The sequence below is a fragment of the Lepisosteus platostomus genome, chromosome 5 (assembly GCF_059453375.1).
Source record: "Lepisosteus platostomus isolate fLepPlt1 chromosome 5, fLepPlt1.hap1, whole genome shotgun sequence".
NCBI classification, from domain to species: domain Eukaryota; kingdom Metazoa; phylum Chordata; class Actinopteri; order Semionotiformes; family Lepisosteidae; genus Lepisosteus; species Lepisosteus platostomus.
In genome coordinates this window covers 43,598,048-43,619,667 of record NC_142615.1, presented here as the reverse complement: position 1 = coordinate 43,619,667, position 21,620 = coordinate 43,598,048, and the positions used below count along the sequence as shown (strand labels likewise).

The window sequence follows — 21,620 nt, the reverse complement described above, 5'->3', positions numbered from 1 at the left end:
AGACAAGTACAATATCGCGGGACAGGGGGGCCTCGTCATTGATTGTTACATATGAGACGGGGATTAGGAGGAGACCCCGACTGATTGGTAAAGGGGAACACTAACACCAGAGTGACACCCCCGGCGTCTCTTTTTGAGAGACGCCCTGGGATTTCTTAATGGCCAAGGAGGGTCGGGACCTCGGTTTTATGCCTCCCCCGAAGGACGGCGCCTGTTTGTGCAGCAGAGTGTCGCCATCAGGAAAGCCACACAGACCGCAGGGTGAGCGCTCCCTACTCCCAGTCACACCTCTTGCAGGAGCAGCAGCAACCTGAGCTTTTCCGGGGTGAATCTCCCATCCGGGTGCCGGCTAGGCTCACACCTGCTGGGCTGCCATGGGTGAGCCCAGTCGAGAGTCGCAGGTTGAGATCTAGTTACCGGGGAGAAACGATACAAGCAAAGGATTACTCGGCTCCCAGCACTTGAAAAGACCGACAAATGACTCGTTCCCGCCGGAGCTGAATGTACCTGAATGTTGTAGTGGTTTGATGGGTTTACTGAGACAATTATTAATTGTAGCAGTAATCACGAGGTTGTTCGTTGGGGCTTTTAGAAAATCAATCGTCAGAACAACTAACAACGCACACACGCGGGTTCAATACACGGGATACATTTATTAATATAAACTGTGCACCAAACATATACTAGTCTGCCAGGATACGAGTGGCAGACCTTACTGTGAGGGTTATCAATATACAAGGTATATAATCTCGAAGAGATGCAAACACAAAGAGATACACAACAGAGAATATATGTCAATATATATCGTTCGGTTACCAAATCGCTAATCAGTGTTATTACCCACTGTTACTCTAAACTCGGAAGTAAATACATTACTCATGAATTAAATTGATAACAACTTGTGTTGAGGTACAATTGAATTCTCGAGCCGCAATGTAGAACATGGGGTTTACTTATCCACTGTGTATGGTTTTGGAATCTCCCGGCACGAACACCAAACCAGCTGACAGGCTCTGTTGCAGCCTCTGTTGCAGCGGTTGTCCAATGGGCGTTGTGTCGGCGTTCTCTGGCTATCGGCCAACCAGTCAAGGTGCAGCTCGGAGTAGGACGGGCGGAGGAATCTGACTGCGGCGCGCAGGGCAGTCGTTGCTCCGAGGGGATCTACCAGCAGTCCGGCTGGCTAGTAGAAAGTCTCTATGCACAGATGTGACCGCGAGTCCTCACAAGTCACTCTTTTGCCTGGGAAGAAGCTGGTTCGTTCCCGGTCCAGCGCTGCTTCTGAATAAGCTATTCAGGTTGTCGACGAGGGTCCAACTGTAGGCTGCCGTTGAGCAAGCGGAGCATTCACGTTGGTAGAATTCTGAGTACGTACGGGATCCTAGGCCTCGCGCTTAGAACAAAGTCCAAGTCCTTTTGCAGACAACAGCAGTTGTCACGTGATTGTCTCTGAGGATGCGCGAAAATGGCCAAGGAGAGCCCAGATCTGAGCTTGCGCTCCCTTTTTGACCAAGACCCAGATGTGTGCTGATTGGTTGAGAGTTTGGCGGGCATTGGAGACCCACATGGTTTTACCACGCCCTGCCAGTCCCTGATTGGTTGGTCAAGATGAGATATAAGTCACTTACTCTTGACACTTAGGAATGCAGTCCAGATGTCCATTCGGCACTCCCTAGACTGATAGGCGCCAATGAATGACCATTGATCATGATAGCCAGGCTTAGCTAAGTGCATCCCTGTCTGGGAGCTTGTTCCTTATCAAAACAAAACATCTTAAATCAGCCTGCATGAATACTTTCTCTGTGGCTGCACCACAGAGATGGAGGGTGAGATGGGGCCTCCTTTAGGACAGCATACCAACACTTAATTCTGTCTTATTAACAAGCATTGCCGCTACAATAGCAATTCAAATACAACAGCCACACTGCTGAAACCATATGTTTTACACACCAGACAGGCCCCCTAACCTCATACAACCTTGCTGTGGCTGTGACCCCTTTCTTTATTTTTTTATGATGTTTTCAATATGGCACCATTAGACAGGCCGTACATGGTGATAGGAGGGTGCTATTCACGAGTCAATAGCTCTTCAAGCACAACAGCCACAGTGCTGCAACCAGGTGTTTTACACACCAGACAGGCCCCCTAACCTTATACAATCTTGCTGTGGCTGTGTCCCTTTTCTTTATTTTTTTATGATGTTTTCAATATGGCACCATTAGACAGGCCGTACATGGTGATAGGAGGGTGCTATTCACGAGTCAATAGCTCTTCAAGCACAACAGCCACAGTGCTGCAAACAGGTGTTTTACACATCAGACAGCTCCCCTAACCTTATACAACCTTGCTTTGAGATGTGGAACATTTCTTTATTTTTTAATGATTTTTTTTACTGTAATCAAGTGTTGTGCTCATTAATAATAATAATAATAATAATTGCTTACACTTATATAGCGCTTTTCTGGACACTCCACTCAAAGCGCTTTACAGGTAATGGGGACTCCCCTCCACCACCACCAATGTGCAGCATCCACCTGGATGATGCGACGGCAGCCATAGTGTGCCAGAACACTCTGAACCACTATCAGTGAGGAGGAGAGAAGAGAAATGTAGCCAATTCAAAGAGAGGAATTATTAGGAGGCCATGATTGGTAAGGGCCAATGGGGAAATTTGGGGATATTGTCAGTATCACTATACTGGGGCATTAGGAGCACATGGACCACAGGGTGAGCGCCCCCTGCTGGCCCCACTAAGGAACAAAGGAACCTTAGTTTTTCCCAGGAGGTCTACCATCCAGGTACTGACCAGGCTCACACTTGCTTAGCTTCAGTGGGTTGCCAGTTGTGAGTTGCAGGGTGATATGGCTGCTGGCCATAATCAGCAGCCTTCAGTACTGAAGCAGGTGTGAGCCTGGTCAGTACCTGGATGGGAGACCTCCTGGGAAAAACTAAGGTTGCTGCTGGAAGAGGTGCTAGTGGGGCCAGCACCACCATTAGGCAGGCCTCCTGACCTTTCACAGTCATGCTTTGTTGTGTGAAACTTTAATTATCTTTTTAGGATTTTTTGAACATGGCAACTTCCACCGAGATGGGTGGGGGGTGTCGGGGTGCTCTTCAATAGCTTTTTCATCTATACACACAAACGGATGTAACCAAGACACTCAGAACCTGTCACGCAGGGGCTGACTGCTGAGGATAGGGATCCAATGCGGTGCCCTTGGTAGGGTTGGCGCGAGACACAGGCATAGTCGGAGTAAACAGGCAGGGGTCCGAGTCCGGGAAGGCGTATGTCGAAGAAAACTCAGTCTTCACTCAGGTTGGGAGATTGTCAACAGAGATCTTTAATACAATCAGCTGAAGGGGAGCATATCACAGAGAAAGGGTTTTCCCTAGCACTCAAGACATGCTCACTGGACTGAAGTTATACTTTCCTTTTTTATACATTAAAAGTAGGCAATACTTTATCATATCAAAGGAACATACAGGGAAAGGGGCAGTGTCAGAAGTCAAACAAACAGGACAGGGGGGTGCCATTTGGCATCCTACAATCTGTTTCAATTTTCTCTGGTTGAATGGGTGTGAGGAATCACAGGCTTTAGTTTGCACCTAAGACAGTGGTCTTAGGTGCGAACAGAAAACCTTTCCCACGCATAGTCACTGTCCTGACCTTTTGACTCGGTCTTCCACACGTAGCACAGGCGTAGGCACAGAATTGACAGGCGAAAGTGTAGTCGAGGGACTGGCAGGGGTCGGAGTCCGGGAAGGCGTAGAAGTTGCGTCGGTGTGGATTCAGAAGGCAGAGGCGTAAACAAAGAGACAGGCTGGGGTCAGGATCCGAGAAAGTGTAAAACAGGCAAAGCGGGGTCGAGGTCCAGGGGAGAAGTCGTAGTAAGGCAAAGGTGTAGTTAGTACGTAAGCTCCGGGAGAGAGTCTCAATCGTGAGCAATGACCGGGGGGTAGATGAGGGTTTAAGCAGAGGACTGATTGACACGTGCACGTTTGGTACGGGGAGAGCTCATAGGAATGCGGGAGCACTTGCCTGCGTGAGGGAGATTCATGACAGAACCAACAGAATCAACCTGAACTCACAGAAAAACAAGAATGCCCCCGAGACACCTGCACCCCCCCCGGACCACTCTGGTATCAACACCCCCAAACCCATCCATACCAGCTAACAAGACTCAGAATCGGTGCAACCCTCCAACCTGGACCAAGAGCAGGATGGGACAAGAACCTGCACCACACTACGCACCCCTCATCCAGACCAGCAGGACAGCCAGACCACAGACAGCACCATCATGTAACCCCCCTGTTCATTCCAACAGAAAAGCCAAACTGACCCCCACCAGCATGGCGACGCTGCAGCTCTGGTCACACCAGCAGGCCCAATGGGCTCAGAGCTGGGGGACATACAGATGCAGCCATTCAAAATGGGTGGGCAATACCGCATTATTTTCCGGTACGCTGTACGCAGTCTACCGCAAGTTACCGGTAAATACCGCGAGTTACCGGTAAATACCGCTAGTTACCGTAAATTCTCCTATAATATGACAAGCAAAATAATAGTATCCGGAATTTCGGCAAGGTGGAGCTAATAAAGCTCAACCTCTCATGTTTGAGCTGTGGCCATCAAAGTCTTTAACGAAGATATTACAAATAGTATTAATAATGAATGACCTTGGACGAGCTGTAAGTGTAAACTCAAAGTATTGCCTTGGTCATCATTCTTTTTTTCATTGACCGTCTTTGTAAAAGTAACACCACAGCATTTCGCAATCACACATTTGTTTCCAATCATGCAAAGTACAGTAATTTTTGAGAATCGATTCACCATGCCTTTCACATGCTCATAAAAGAGATTGATTTAGGAACATAAACATATTACTGTATGAAAACTGTACTGTATACAGTATGTATATGTATATTTAATGTCTTAACTGTGCCTGTTTAAGTATTGAATATTCATATCTAATTTTACCACTGAAGGGAAATCTTAGCAGCTGAGCATAAAAAGAATAGGAGCATACTGCAACGCGTGTGAAGGCCATAAACGATATTAATTTTGGAACATAAACATACAGTATATGGCTGGTCTCGGTACTTTAAAGAAAACATACACGAAACATGGTTTCATTATGACCAGAATCGGTCTTGAGATATTTTTAACTTGATTTACAGTATTTGAGAGGTATGTCTTAACACCGATACTACAGTACGTAAATACTGCTCACGTATATGTTTCTAGGTTTATATTATGCATTTCATACGGTCAAATTACTTTTGAGCAACTAATAAGAAGCGCGAAACGGCATGCACAGGGCGTTTTAGTTTCGTTTTACTGGGACTCTGCTTTAACAATGTCGCCGTGGATTGATTAGAGATATCAAGTACATACAAGTCATTTTTTAAATGTTGTAGTTCGTCTTGTAAAAATGTTACGAGTACATCATCTATCAACAATTACACAGGTTATGTTTCCATATTGCGGATTTTGGTTACGTAATATTATTTTCTAAATTTCACGTTGTGAATATATGATTTGGGCAAACAGAGCCGCAAAGAAGTACATCATGGGTTGTTGTTTTTTTTTGCAGTTTTATCTAGAACAAGCGATGCTTAAACCTTTGTCTGATTCTTGTGAAACTATCCACACGACAGTTACAGTACCTAGGAGTTGACTTCAGTGATGTCACTGATGGGATGTTTCTAAAAATCCATCCTCTGTAAAACGTCTTCTCTAGTTGTCCTGCATATGTATTCGCTAATGAAGCTGTGTGTTCTGAACCTGGATCTCTACATTTCTGTATGAACCAGCTTAGAGGGCTAAAGACAGCTTGTGTTTAAATTGAGTGTAAGGCAATTTATGCTTCTAAAGTCATGGTCAGCATTTATTATTGTACTGTGCTGTAAACTTGTTCTGTGCCTAGTAACATTATTTTATAGCGTTTTTATAGCGTTATCAAATCCGGTGGCGCTGTGTGTTAGTTTCCTGACTCCCATGTCACATGGTCTGTGATTGAAACCTGTGAAACCGGTTTAATTCATCACAGCCAGCACTCCGGCAGAGAGGGGGTTGTACTCGTAAAGTAGAAGCAGGCGAGATTTCCAGCGAAAGAAACCTCCCCCTCCCCCCCCACCCTCATACGATTCAAATTGTATTACAGCATTGTAATTACACATTGTAATTGTATTACACATTGTACACATGCTTAAAAGAGAAGAGAGAAAACGCAAGCCTTCTTCAGGTGTGAGGGTCTTCTGCTCATAATGAAACGCTAAAATGTCATGTAGGCTCTGAATGGGTTCAATTATGATTTGGGCTTGATTAAGGTCGCTGCCTTTCATCTAAAACCCTACTTGAATCCTTCTAAACTAAAAATCAGTGTTAGTGAGTTCTAAATAAAGAGGTATCCAGGTAACAGTGAAACGGGCGGACAGTCTGGGGAGATCGCCCGTTTTCCATGTAAATGGTTCCCTGGTTCCGCACCCCTTGGTGTTTCTTTCTCTCTCTCTCGGGTCACCTGATCATTAGCTCGAAAGATTTCAGTGCTTTGTGTATATTCTAATGGTAGTGGGGGCAGGGTGTGTGGGAACAGGTTTGGTTGAAATTGCATTGGAGATCTATGTTCTTCACACCTGAAACATTTTCTCTGAAAGCATTTTCTTCGCAGTTTAACCGATCTTGTTACAGCATGTTACAGTTTACTATTATTAACCATATTAATTTTAAGTGCTTAATGCCATTTTTTGACCAGGCACGAATATTCTTAAGTCCATATCTTCGCAAGGGAATCAGTGCGAATTGCAATACTAATTAAATTAAAACTACTAACTACCAACTAATACTAGCTAATTAATACAAACCAGAAACGTGTTGTTCTGTCTAATGACATTACAAGTGGAAAGATTACAGATTTTAATCGTCTTTAATTTTGTTACATTATACATTTTAGAAACGTTTCATCCATACAAACACCACAAAACTATTTTCGATTGTATTTCTGAATAGTATGTTACACTTAGTTCACTGTTTTAAATACATCTAATTAAGAAAGTTAGGTGTTAGCATAAACTATTAGCAATCAATAATATTAAATTTAGCGCTGTAATAAGCTGTTGCACTTTCCCCCGTATCTTGTAAAAATATATTTTCATTGTTCAAATATACATTAAGTCTGACTATCATATAATAAGTTAAATACAAAACTAAAGAAAAAATAGGGTTAAATATAATTCAAAATATTTTGCTAACAATGTTAACTGTTTATGAATAATAAAATGTAATAACTAAGGAGTAGGATGGCACAGTTGTTAGTATGTTTTTTGTTTTGTTTATTTTTCATAAATACAACAGTAGTACATGATGTCTCAGTGGCTTTCAAAATTAAATTATGCATGCAAACCTGTGAACTAGAAAGATAACTAAGCTATCCATCCATTTATAATGGTGGCGAAGTGGTTAGCATTGCTATCTTGCAGTACTGGGGTCCTAGGTTCAATTCCTGCCATCCTGTGTGTGTGGGGTTTCTCTCTGGGTTACATGGTTTTTCTCCATATGTGTGATATGACTCCCTCTCGCACTCCAAAACATACTGGTAAGTTAATTGGTTTATGGGAAAACTGGCCCTGGTGTGTGTGTGTTTGTGTCTGTCTCTCCTGTGATGGACTGGCGCTATGTCCAGGGTGTATTCTGCCTTGTGTCCGTTGCTTACTGGGATAGGCTCCAAATCCTCTGTACTGGATAAAGAGATTAGAAATGGATGGAAGTAAAGGCACTGTGTGGATGGAAGTATACACAGTGTTAGAAACCCACTATGAAATGGCAGCATCTCACTGAGAATAAAATATCTTATAGTGCTGGCTTAAGGAAACAGCCTTTCCACCTGTCTTGCACATCAGTATCCAAACCTAGTTATTTAAACAAATTGTCTCTAATTATAAACATCTTAATATGCTGGCTCTGTGGATCCGCATCAGCTATGTTTGCCCATTCCTTCAATTCATGTGCATCCAACACACAGTTCAATGCCAGCAACTACACATAATCTAAAATACAATCCTTATTTCAGTATCTATGTAAACATATAGTCTGTTATCTTCATCATCTTCATCAAAAGTATGCCTAACCCCATTAGGAAGTGTTCTTGTTATAAGTGTATTCCTCAGCTTTCCCCAAATTATCTTCTTCTTGCCAACATCTCTAGTCTTTTATCCTGCAATAACTCAGCCAACACTTAAATCTCCAAAAGCTGCTTGTGTTAATTTCTTTAAATCACAAATATCATGTGTAAATACTGGCCATGTAATACTCTGCATTGTGGAATAATAGTTTATTTTAAAGGGAACTAGAGAAACCTAGAACTACAGAAATCAAGAAAGGCTTTTTTTCTAGAATTAATAAATGCACATCCTGTTCACTGGGGAAATTAAATCCACACTGAGCAATCTTCAATATGTTCAGAATATGACAGCAAGAATCCTATCAGGCATGCATTACACCTGTTTTCAAGTCCTTGCACTGGTTACCTATCAGATTTCGAGTCAACTTCTAAATCCTTATCCTCCTTATATACTGTCCTACAACTGTTATTATTGATCACCGAATTATTGTACTTGACATGACTTCATTCAGCCTTTCCTGAACGTCTATGACAGGCAGAGAGAGTGCTGTTTCTGGTGCGATCTTTTGCAGCTGACATTTCACTGTTTTAAACTAACAAGAAATTAGATTGCTCATAAATCACTTATTCTATATAAACACAGTGTAATTGCCCTCCGAAAATCCTCTTTTTCTTGTTCGTTTTAGAGACCTTGATTGAAACTGATTTTAGATGTCAGAAAGGATTTATTTTCTCTGTATTTCCTACATTGCTTTGTCGAGATTTTAACTTTATATCTAGGCTCAGATTTCAACTATAAATCGTACAGTAATCAATAGCAGTAAATACTGATGTTTTGTGCCCTCTTACCACAAAAATATATGTTTTGTAGTTGGGATTAACTTTATTTCGTACGCGTAGCTTCTCCGATTCGGACACCGAACAGTTAAAGATGGCGGCAAATCAGACACCCAGAGAGAGGGGGGGGGGCGTCTTCTCGCCTCCATAACTAAAATGCCAGATAGGAGTGGCTTAAGCGACATACACAGTCGTGTAACTGACAGTTTGAAGTAGCCTATCGTGTAAATTTCGCTTTGTTGCTGATAGGTTAAGCTTTCGAAACTCTGCCCCAAAGTCATCTGACTGATTTTTTGCCCTGTTTCGTTGGTTAAACGCAATGATCACAAGCACCACCATGGTAACTGGGATGTGTAGTTTTTAATTCCGTTTGAATTATAACTGTACGTACTGTCTTCATATTTGGCCAGGGCTTTAAAGAGAAGACGCGCCAAAAAATTTCGGTGCCGTCGTCTCCGCTTTAAAGGTACCCCCGTGCTGGAAGAATTTGACCTCAGAACGTTTGCCCAGCGTAGTTATAGTGGACATAAAAACAAGAGTTCGCTGGCATTATATCCTAGAAGACACAGACTGGCGCCAGACCGGTAAATGCTTGATGAACTAGGGAATGGACAGTTTCCAAGTGCTTGTACAATCGATGGAAATGTTCAAATAAATGTGCAAAAGAAATAAACAAAATAATCATTTATTTCTTTATCATATTGGCTAGCTAATGTCCTCTCTTTGCTAGTTAGTGGCTATGTTTCTACGTTGGGTAGCAACGGGTGACTGTTCTCAGGCGGAAGATGTAAACAGCTTAATTTTCGTGTTAAATAATTTTTAAAAATTAAAATTCATTCTATACAGCAATCACATATTTGGGTACCGTTTCATAAAACTTTCATGCTTAAAATGTTTAGGGAGAAATGGAAGACTGGTGTGTATTTTTTCTTTAAACTATCAAGACCAGCCATACACAGTACAGTTTATGTACATACAGTAATGTTTATGTTCCTAAATTAATATCGTTTATGACCTTCTGATGCATTATGCTCCTCTTCTTTTTTTGCTCAGCTACTAAAATTTCCCTTTAGTAGTAAAATTCCATATAAATATTCAAAACTAAGCGGATTGAAACGTGCACAGTAAAGACATTAAATGATTAAATCTATTCACTACCAACCAATGCACCACGAGTGCCCCTGTCAGTCATTTTGGCCAGCCAATCACTTACCGCGGTGCCCTACGGTGCCCTGCGGGTTGGTTACTGTACCGCGGGTTTTTAACGCTCATTTTGAATGGCTGCATCTGTATTTCACTTCAGCCTTTCACTCTTGCTTCCTTCCAATGAGGACGGAGCTGCGGGAGAAAGGGCGCTATAGAGGATCGCTGTGGAGAGCTGCTGCTGTGCTTTGACATCTAAGCTCTGTGGAAAACGATCTCAATACAATTCTGAAAAACGCAACTACCCGAATGCCAGCCGAACAAGTCTCCACAGCTGAAGCGCTGTGTCTCTTTTCAGCTGGCGATAAACCTTTTCTCGATCCTTTGCGGACTTGTAAAACTGTTCATGATCAGAATATAAAACGCTCACGCTAATACACAAGCACCCGTGTCACGCCAAAGCTGACAAATAAACAGACGGAAAAGCCACACTGCACGTGTGAACAGGGGAATGAGCGAGCGAGCGGGGATAGGGCACCTCCTGCGCTTCAAAGTTTACAGCACCTGGTATTCCCAGGCTGTCTCCCATCCAAGTACTAACCAGGCCCATCCCTGTTTAGCTTCCGAGATCAGACGAGATCAGGCGTGCTCAAGGGGGTGTGGCCATAAGCAAGAGCAAGGCTAGCTGGCATCCTTCTTATAGAGAGGACAGCTCCGTCACCTCTTTTACAACGCTGCTTTTTTTCCCTTGCGTTTTTCTCTTCTTCCCACGTTCTCTCTCTTCACTGCCTTCGTCCCCGCTCTATTTCATTTCAGCCTTTCACTCTTGCTTCCTTCCAATGAGGACGGAGCTGCGGGAGAAAGGGTTGTATAGAGGATCGCTGTGGAGAGCTGCTGCTGTGCTTTGACATCTGAGCTCTGTGGAAAACGATCTCAATACAATTCTGAAAAACGCGACTCCCAGAACGCCAGCCGAACAAGTCTTGAAGTGGAAATCTAATAAGTAAATTGATTCTTAAAATGTAGAGAGCTTTGCAAAAAATATATTGGTGCTTTAAGATAATATATTTCAAGGATGTAAATGCTGTGCTACAGTAGGTGCAGAATTTTAGAAAACAGTGCATCAACAAAGTACACTGTTTAGGTTACTTTAGAACACAATGTACCAAAACAATATATGCTGTCTGGGTCGTTAGAATTAGCTGAAAGTAACTGATTAGCTTTGAATAACAAATCTAGTGCTTCTTCTCTTGCTTTTTGATGTAATCTGTTTTCTCTTAGGGAAAGGGGAACTTTTAGAAGGGACAAAGCGCTGAGCTTTTTTACAGCGCAACGTCTTTTAAAAACCCTGTACTGCTTGTAACAAATTGAGTCTCTGGTTGCACTTTGGGAAGTGGCAGCAGGGCTTGCAATATTGAAATAAAAACCTTACTCAGGTGAGAACTCTCTCTTGTGGCTTCCTTGATAGTTCCATGACAATTTGAGGGCTCGTCCGGGATCAGAAACCTGAACACGAACGGCTGCTGAAACTCCATCCGGACCCTGATAATTTTAGCAAAATTGGACGAACCTCGGAGGATAAATTGTTTATCCTTCCAGAGATGCGTCTGGAGAATTGGCAGCTGTCTGACGCCAGTAAGTGATCCTTAAAAATTAATAGTTTGAGAAGCGAGCCACAGGGGTGTTCTCACGCGGGTTTGATGAGTCTGGGACTCATATAAAGAACTTATCTTAACACAGACGTGTGGTTTTTGCTCTGCGGAGTAGTTGATGTGATAAGGTTCTAAGTAAGGCACCGATCGGTAAAAATGGGAAATTAAAATTCAAAGATGAAAATGGGACCGAGCAGTCCAGCAAAAGTACATGTATGACAAATTCAGAGAAACAATTATAGCCTGGGTTAGAGTAAAAAAAATGTTTTATGTTCATGAACTGTAAAGCTAGGGTAATAGGTGTAAGGGAACTTGCACATAATTTATATATGATAATTAGGGGCCCATAACTATGAAGGATCTTTGTAAGTGAATCAGAATGGACAGAGGAAAGTTGAATTAGGAAAAAGAAGTTTCCTGAAGAAGGAGAAACTTTGAAGAGAAGGAGAAGAAAGGAAAGAAAGTGAATTGGAAAACTTATGTAATGGAAAGAGGAATCACAGAAATAATGGGAAGCTTCAAAAAAGACTAGTCTTGAAACTAAAGAACAGCAAGCTGCAGCTAAAGTCATGGCCATGCCTTCTAAAAAGAAAAAGTCTCCACCGAAATTAGAAAGCTGTCCGGAGCCAAAGCCTTTTCAGTTGTTCGTGAAATGCCAATGTGCACTTTTCCAGGTCCAGAAGGAACACCAGCATATGTACATTGACATTGGTCTCCTAGTGAATTATTTGCATTAGTTAAGTCTTTTCCTAAATTGCCTGATGACCGTAAAGAATTTAGAAGAAAGGCAAGCCTTGTTCTTGATTGTCTTAAGCCTAATTACAGTGACATAACCTTGTTGCTAGATAATATTGTTCTTAAAGGTTTACAACGTCCTCTAAAAAGGAGGAGGCAGATTGGCGGATACGTGACCCAAATGATGAAGAAGTATCCATCTAAATTAAACCAAATGGACATGGAGAGGAAAAGTCAGGCGGCCGCTTCTAAGAAGAGGTAAGGACTCCTCTTTTCTAAAAAGTCCCTTGTCCTCTCCATGTTGCTGTGGTGGGTTCAGGGTTTTCCTGAAGCTGAAGCGAGTGAAACAGAAAAATTTGTTAATGGTGTATGTATTTTTAGATGCCTGTTTTGTGAAGGTGGGGTAGAAAAGGAGTGATTGCTGAAGGAATAGCATCTCGCCCTGCCCGTGCAAAAAAATCCAGGTGTTGCATCCTGGTACACAAATGCAGTACGGCTTAAGGTAGTAACTAGAACTGTACTCGCAGAAGAGCCGAAAATGGTAACTCGATTCAACTGTGTGTTTAAAGCCAGGATTTGGAACCTGGTCCGTGTTCCCGTATTGTGATAGTTCGTCAGTTTGTCTCGACTGGGGGATTCCGCGGGGCGTGTGGGAGACGTGAAAATGGTTTGGTGTGAAGGGAAAAAAAGTTTGATTAATCCAAAGTGAAACTTAAAAGAAATATTGACTGTCAGACGGAATTTAGGCTGAACAGGAATGTAGAAAAGTGTATGAACATTTGGATAAAAATATTTAGAGGAATATTTGAGAATTCAACAGAATATCATAGATGAGACGGAAAAATCCCTGATGGAAAAGTTAAAAGCAATGGCTGAACGAAACGAAGTTATATATGCAGAAAAAGAAACAGCAAAAGAAGAAATAGAACGCCTTAAAAGAGAATCTGGGAGAAGGGTGGGAATTAGTGTGGAGATTTTTGAAAGAGCATTACCCACCGAAAACTGATTAGAGAAAAGTAACAGCATGTCAGCAGAAGGAAGTGAGGATGTTTCAGATTTTACAGAAAGGTTTATAGCTTTATGGATAGTATACTCGGGTTTAGCCGATGAAAAGGAAGTGAATGAAGATACTTCCACAGTAATAAAACAAATTTACTTGAGTGTGTTAAAACCTGATGTTGCCAAGAATGTACAACTGTGCTTTTCTGATATTACGAACAGAGACAGATGTGATTTAATAACTCGCGAAGCATGCATGCAGAACTGCAAGCGCTGCAAATGGGAGGTAAAAAGACTCCCAAGGAGGAGAAAAGGGAGCCGCCAGCTTGTCGAAATTATTGTGCGACTTTAATATTATACCGAGATATAAAACCCCAAAGACAAAACTACTAATAAGCTGGTGTGCAGTTATTAAAAAAAAAGGTGTTTTTTGGAGAAATTGTAAGAAAGAGGCTTTATTTCACAATTAAAGAACATGTCAGAAGCTGAAACGAGAGCTGTGCATGAACTAACAGTTTTAATCTAGTAAACCCCTCTGTAGCCTTCCTAAATGTATCTCAGGATTTAAATAAAAGTGAAATAATCTTACAGTGTGCAGTAACTGGGGGACACAGGAGCACATCTGTCCTGTTTTTAAACTAAAACAGCATAAAGATGTGATATAAAGTTTTCTAACGGGTAACAGGAGCCTACAGGAGAAGGGGTGCAAGGGTTGTGTTTAAAGCAAATATAAGCTGTCACAGTCTGCTTGGGAAAATATGTACAGTTTCAACTACTGATGTGGGTGGGGGACACCCCAGACCTATTTTAGGCCCAGACTGCAGCATTTTATAAGGAATTACTGCATGAAATAGCATTTATGTAAACTAACTCAATAGAGTTATGTGATATTGTGATTGTTTTACCTAATGAGGGAATCCATAAGGCCGGGCTACTCCAAGTATTGGATCTTGAGAGGAAAAAAAGGAGTATAAAACCAACTACATGATAAAGCCAGGGTGAATGCCTTCTCAGAACGAGCTTGTCCAGTGACGTATTGGTTTAAGGGGGGTAGTGCAGTCTAAAGACAAAATTGCCTTGACCCCTGCAGCAGAAACCGTTTTTGATGTTTTGAAACAAGCTTTCTTGCAGTCACTGGCCCTGGACTGGATTCCCTCAGACGGATCATCTGTATGTAAGTGAAAGAAATGGGTTGTGAGCCGTTGTGCTGGTGCAGGAGCATGGAGATAGGCATCATCTGGTGGGTTATTATTATTCAGGACCCCTTGATGCGGTGGCCAAGGGGCCGTGTTTATGTGTTGTGCAGGCTACCTGCCTGGCTGTATAAACTGTGAATAATCTGGTGTAGAACTAGCAGACCGAATGAAAAGATTTAATTGAAACTTGTAAATATGTTAAATGGAAAATTGTAGCAATTTATATAGACTGTATATATATATTTGGTGTATGCCACAATTTTGGATGGCAGTGAAGGAATAGGGATTTCCCCAACATGGCAGGGACTCCAGTCAAGAATGCTGGGTTTGTCTCTGAACTGTTAGAAGCTTTGCAGCTGCTGACTGAAGTAGCTGTGGTAAAGTGTAAATCATATAATAAAGAAATGTTTCCAGTAACTCGAGGGAACAACGTTGCAGATGTAGCTGTCAGGTGAGCAGTACTTGTAGAACAGGAGTCTGAGACCCCTGTGAAACCTCTGTTGGTGAAAAGGGGACAGCTACAGGATAGTCAGGCTGAGGCCTCTAAAGCAGAGAAATGGACATGGTTAGAAAAGAGTGTGGTGCTGCCAGCACACTGGACGCTCTGCATGCCCTCACAGCCTAATGCCCTTTGTAGCTCGACAAATGCACTCTGTCGGACACCTGTGTGTGAGTCAAATGGTGTGCCGGTTACCCAAACCTGGGTTGGGACCGTGTTTGAAGCAGTAGCCACTTATGTGGTATCTCAATGTGATGCTTATCAAAGGAACTCAACTACAGTTCAGGTGCAGGTGCTACAGCTCAAAAGGCCTGCTCCTGAGAAATCTTTCATGCAGTAGCAAATGTTTACAATTTACAATTGTAAAGGGAAACTTTGGCTCTTATAATCCAAGTGGGTTGCTGTCACTGCCTCTGTGTCTACCAAACACTTGATGATGGAGATAAGCCCTCGGTGGGCACTGACCTACCGCTTGTATTATGATCAAGGGACAGGCTGTGGCTGGATTATTCGGGGTGAGATGGACTGAGATCACCCTCAGTCTGCTGGAACAGTGGAATGAAGGAACAGAACTCTAAAAGATCAACTAAACATCAGACTGAAGGAACGCCATGGGATGCGGGCTGGATCAAACAGAACTGTGTAATAGAGCCTGTTTGATATCATCACAGGCCAATCAACGAAACTTCCTGGAGGGATGAATTTGGCTAATGGATTGTTGAATTTGCTAATTCTCTATTGTAGTATTGTAGGTTGTTAATTGAAGTGGTGCACGGGGCTGATGAACAGGTGCTGGACGCTTGGAGACTTCCAGTAGAGGGAAGACATGACCTGATTACCTGGTGAGTGGGTGTGGGTGAGGAAGATATACCCTGCCAGATGTTGCAACCCTGCTGGGAAGGACCATATCAAGTGAAACTGACTACTGACTCTGCCATCTGAGTGACAGGATGAGATTGCTGGATCTACGCATTGCGCCGACACCGAACCACTGCACCAGAGACTGAGTGAACATTATTATATTGTCACTGTTTCTGTGTTTGTTGAGCTTCCTGAGGGGGGGTGACAGTGTACCTGTTAAGTGTAAGGAGTTTTACTTTTATAAATGGGGATATGGAATCAATACTTTATCAGTCAGCCACAAATAATAATCAGAGCTCATGTTGGGATTGTATTGCTATAAAAGATGCTCATGGGAGTAATCCCCTTTGATAGAGGTGATTATTTAGGTTTATTGGCATGGGTAAATAGCCCTGCTTTTAGTCTGAGTGTAACTCAGATGTATTAGAATGGAACTAACTGTATGCTCCTCGCTATAATCACAGTTTTAGGCCATTCTCTATAAGGGTGATAGACAGCTGTTTAGGTGAGCAAAGACTAAACAGTACTTGTATTCTAGACAATTATTAGCAAATTAATGACTTAGCAAAGCACATCTATGATGAAGAAAAATATATATCATAATTATAATCCAGATGATTGGGGCATTGGTGCATGGCTACAGTCTGTGCTAGGAACCTGGAGAGGGTCTCTGGTTCAATACATATTTGTGTGTCTGGTATTATTCGTTATGCTCATATTGCTAATATCCTGCTTGAAAAACATGTGGACTAAAGCTGCTGCTTCTGTGCTAATTGTACGCCCTGAAGGGATCATGAAGGTCAAAAAATGATTTCATGGGAAAGGTTCTCTTATCTAGTGGCAGAACCTGATGGGTAGAACAATATAGTTTTAAGGGGGGTTACCCTTGGGAGTGATTCCCCTAGATGCAAATGATTATTGTGGTTTGTTTGTTCATAATAAGATGTTTTGCAGGAACGGAACAAAGAGAAATTTTACAGCTTCAGCTAGAATTGTTCTGCAAACCGGCACAGCTGAGGCAGTGGAACAATGTGTAGATTTTTCTAAAAGTTATTACCCAGTTGTTGCCCAATCTTGTAAAAACCTAAGATTATGCTGGGCTCCAGCCCACAGGGATTTACCTGTGCTGTAAGAACTAATGAGTGAATAAGGAGACTGGATTCTGGTGAAAGACTTCAGGAAAATGAAATGGTGTTCACTCAGGTGGAGGGGGCCGTACCATGGCTGCTGATCACTGCGACTGCTGTGAAAGTCACGGAAAGGGTGCCCTGAATTCATGCTTCCCACTGTAAAAAGGTCACAAACGAACTGAGCAAAGCGCAGGAGTGATGTCTCCACAGGGATAGATGGGGATCACATGCTTGGGACTGATGTGCCCAGCCTTTTTCCTTTTTATGTGGAAGCCTGTCACCACCCAGAAAGAGGAAGAATCTAAATGCGAAGCCTCTTTGTATACAAACTGGCTGAATGAAACTGATAATGAGGGGGATATGAGTAATTTGTGGTATAAACTTATAAATCATACTGTAAAGTTAAAGAAATTTAATGCATCTTGTTATGTATGTGCTTTAATACCTCATTCTACAGCCTCACCCATGCAACTTTTTCCCCGACCAGTTGGTAGTCACATTTCTGAATGTATAAGTCTAGTGGCAGGATTTCCAAAGCCAGACCCTAGATCTTTTCCCACCTTCACCATAACATATTTAACCTACTCAAAGGGGCATCCATATTCAAACGGCCTGAAGAAAAATAGGTCTACTATAGTAGCATTAGGCTTCGTTTCTCCCAGTGATCCAGCAGGACATTTTGCTATTTACTTCAATGTTGCCAAAAATCAGAATGTCCTCCTTTGTGGGATTACCTATAAAATCACATTACCTGGACTGATTCTCCTGTTAAAGTAGCAGTTTACCTGCCTTCTAGGGTTAATCGCTCTTATTGCTATGAAAACAAAGGTCGTGGCCCCTCAGTAAGAAGAACAGGAGGCTGTAGTGCGACGGTTACTAACCATACTTTATCTGACGGAACTATGGTTTTGATGGATTGGTACTGGCAATGTGGTGCGAAAGTTTATGATAGCCTTCCTCCCCAGTGGAGAGGAGTGTGTGCTCTAGTCACGTTACACCACTCCATTCTCATTGTCCCAGTAAACTCTTAATTGTTAAATTCAACGAAGCCCCTTCAGAGGGAGTCAAGGGTTAAACGCGCTCTCAGTTGGGCTGACAGATATGGTCCAGATATGTCTAAAATACCAGAGGACAATAGACTATTTACTGCAGCTGAAATGATTTTTTCCTCAGGGCTGAGTAGTCAGGCAGTAGCTAATGCCCGCTGTTTACAAATTACTCGCTATGAAATGTACTCTTTTATTAATATCACATAATAAGGCTTAGAAACAAGAATTATCAAACAAGAATTAAGGGGAGTTAGATTAATGGCACTTCAGAACAGGTTCGTGCTGGACCTTCAAAATGCAGCATCTGGAGGAGTCTGTGCTTTAGTAGGAGACTCCTGTTGTACATATATTCCAGCTAATGACGATGATTACGGAAATCTTATGCTCGCAATTCAGCATTTGAAAGAACTAAAAGACAAGGTGAATGAAGAGAGAGGCATAAAAGATACACCGGCTTTTCTCTCCTGGTTAGAATCACTGTTTGGACCAGGGGGAATGTTTTTCTTTAAGTTACTAACACCGATTATAGGGGCTGTGATACTTGTCTTCCTGTTTTTGTGTTGCTGTATGAGATGTATTATTCCAATGCTTCGAAATATGGTAATGAATATGTTTACGCATCAGTATATTCTGATAAGAACGCAAGAATCCATATTATGGGAGCCTTCTGGGAGTCCATATGAAGAATCTAACTTTTAAACATTTTAAGAATAAAAAGGAGGGAATTGAAATGGAAATCAAATAAGTAAATTAATTCTTAAAATATAGAGAGCTTTAGGAAAATATATAACAAGGATGTAACTGCTGTGCTACGTGCAGATATTTTGAAGACAGTGTGTCAACAAAGTCCGCACTGTCTAGGTTACTTTTAGAAGACAGTGTATCAAAACAGTATGTACTGTCTGGGTTATTAGATTAGCCGAAGGTAACTGATAAGATTTGAAAAAATATATTGGTGCTTCTTCTTTCGTTTTTTTATGATGTAATCTGTTTTGTCCTAAGGAATGAAAAATTACTGCTTTGCCTGTCCTTGAAGTGTTGCATCAGCTTAAAAAAAGATATAAAACAAGGGCTCTCCCTGCTTGCTTTTGAATCAGCTTTCACCTCTCTGCACAGACGGGATGATGGTTTTTTCCCATATTGCAATATGAATGAAGACCTTACTGGGTGAATGAGAATACCTCTCCTGGCTCTTCTTTGATAAAATTCCACGACATGCTCTACTCGCAGGGGTATCAAAATCTACTCTGAACAAACTGCAGTGTGTCCAAAATTCAGCAGCCAGAATCCTGACCAAGTCTAGTGCAAGTGTTCACATTACTCCTTTCCTGGAGTCCTTGCACTGGCTTCCGGTCAAATTCCGTGTAGACTTTAAAATCCTCATGCTCACCTATAAGGCTCTGTATGGCTTGGCACCTCAGTACCTGTCTGAACTGTTATCGCCCTACTCCCCACCTTGCAACCTTCGCTCTTCTAATTCTGCTCTCCTATCTGTCCCCCAAGCCCATCTACATTGTATGGGTGACAGGGCCTTCTCCTGTTATGCCCCCAAGCTCTGGAACTCTCTGCCCAAGGATATCAGAGGGTCACCTTCTCTAAACTTTTTAAAATCCAGACTCAAAACCCTCTTCTTCAGAAAAGCCTTTACTTAACTGGTTCCATTCTTCACCTCCTCTATATATTTTAATTGTGTTTTATCTTGTGTATTCTTCTTATTTATTGTTGTATTCTTCTTATTTATTGTTGTTGTCATCCTGTAAAGCGCTTTGAGAAGCCACCTTTAAAGGCGCTATATAAAAAAAAGTTTATTATTATTAAGGATTTTTAGACAAAAAAAACACACCATTATATGAGAAAATATATTTACTACATGTGCATTAACTTACTTTTTAACTATTTCAATTTCAAGGTCAATAAAAATTGTTGCCGTTTTTTTGTCATAAATACACAAGCTTGTTATGTCTTGTGTCAGAAATGAACTGCAAGAAATTTGCTAAAGCAACAAAAAGTAAGTGCCACAAAGAAGACAAACATTTGCGTTTATAGTGCAGTTATCTCGTGTCTTTAAAATTAATTTAAATGCAATTTGTTTTTCTCTGTGGCTCTAAGGCTTTGTCATTTAGGTGTGCTGTTTTTTCACGTATTGTAAATAGGTCGATAAATCATACGAAACATAAAAACTCCAATTGTAAACAATTGACCATTCATATTCCTGAATTTTAAACCTATGAAGTATTTATACCTTGTCTTAGTATTTGTGAATATTACAGAGCTCCTTTTCAAAAGCTTTCAGTAATGGTGTAGTGCTTAAGTCTCCTGGTTTTCACCAAGGCGGTGTGAGTTCGACTTCTGGTATAGGAGCGCGTCTGTGTTGCCTTCTGGATCTCAAATGAGCAGCTCAGTGCAAAAAAAAGCCCCGTAGAGCAGCATGCGGAGTGCAAAAAAAGTGTAATAATAGCGATCGTTTTAGTGTGCTAAGAGAGATACATTGCGCGTGGTGGGGAGGTGTGACTGGCAGAGAGTGCTGACCTTTGAAAAAATCGGGAAAATATTTCCACATCCTGAAGAGATCTCCTCTATTGCCAAGCGCCGTAGAATGTGGAGTCTCCTATCCTGTTCTGGGGGTAGGGTGTACTGTCGTTTCCGTAGCGCGGTGGTTATCACGTTCACATCACACGCGAAAGGTCCCTGTTTTCGCTCTTTCAAACTCCTTCTGTCGTTTTATAGTGGTGTTTTTGTTATTGCAAGGACCCGTGTTTTCCTCGTGAATAATTATTAAACTAAACAGCCAGCAGCAGATATCGCCTTGCAATGATATCACTCCTCTTCTTCATTAATTTCTTTAGTGAACGGTCATGTCTGTGTCCGAGCGCCTGGTGCGAATAGTGAGATAAGACATTTTTTTCCCGATATTTTTCTGTACGGTTATTTATCGCACATGAAACATTGTTTTCATATTGAACTTGTTACCTGCAAAGTCAAAGTGACACTTTTACACAGATGAATTTTTGTATGAAAGCAAGGGTTTCACAATATTTTATTAGAATACGAGTAAATCTTCTTATTCGCCATGCAATTCCTTGGCCTTCTGACAGGCATGTCTTTTTTAAAGAAACTCTACTGTATAAAAAATAGAAGGTAGCTAAGATACTGATAATGGTTGTGATAATGAACAGTGTTTTGATCACGCAGTTTCAGACTATAAATTACTTGGTTACCCCCCCATGTATTGCATGTCTTACAGTGCCATATTGAAAAAATCATTAAATAAAAATGAAAAAAGGTTTCACAACCCAAATCAAGGCTTGGCAAGGTCAGAAGACCTGCTTAGTGTGTAAAACACTTGCAGCATCATGGGTGCTGTGGTTTAAATACTATTGGCTTGTGAACAGCACCCCCCTA

The 21,620-nt window shown here is 41.7% G+C and overlaps 1 protein-coding gene and 1 pseudogene across 1 annotated transcript in view; one reads left to right on the top strand and one right to left on the bottom strand.

Moving 5' to 3' along the window:
• Positions 1–21,620, top strand: part of LOC148666845 (zona pellucida sperm-binding protein 3-like) — a 779,162-nt gene that overhangs the window by 436,630 nt on the left and 320,912 nt on the right. The gene's annotated exons all lie outside the window — the stretch shown is intronic.
• Positions 10,650–10,768, bottom strand: LOC148666912 (5S ribosomal RNA; annotated as a pseudogene).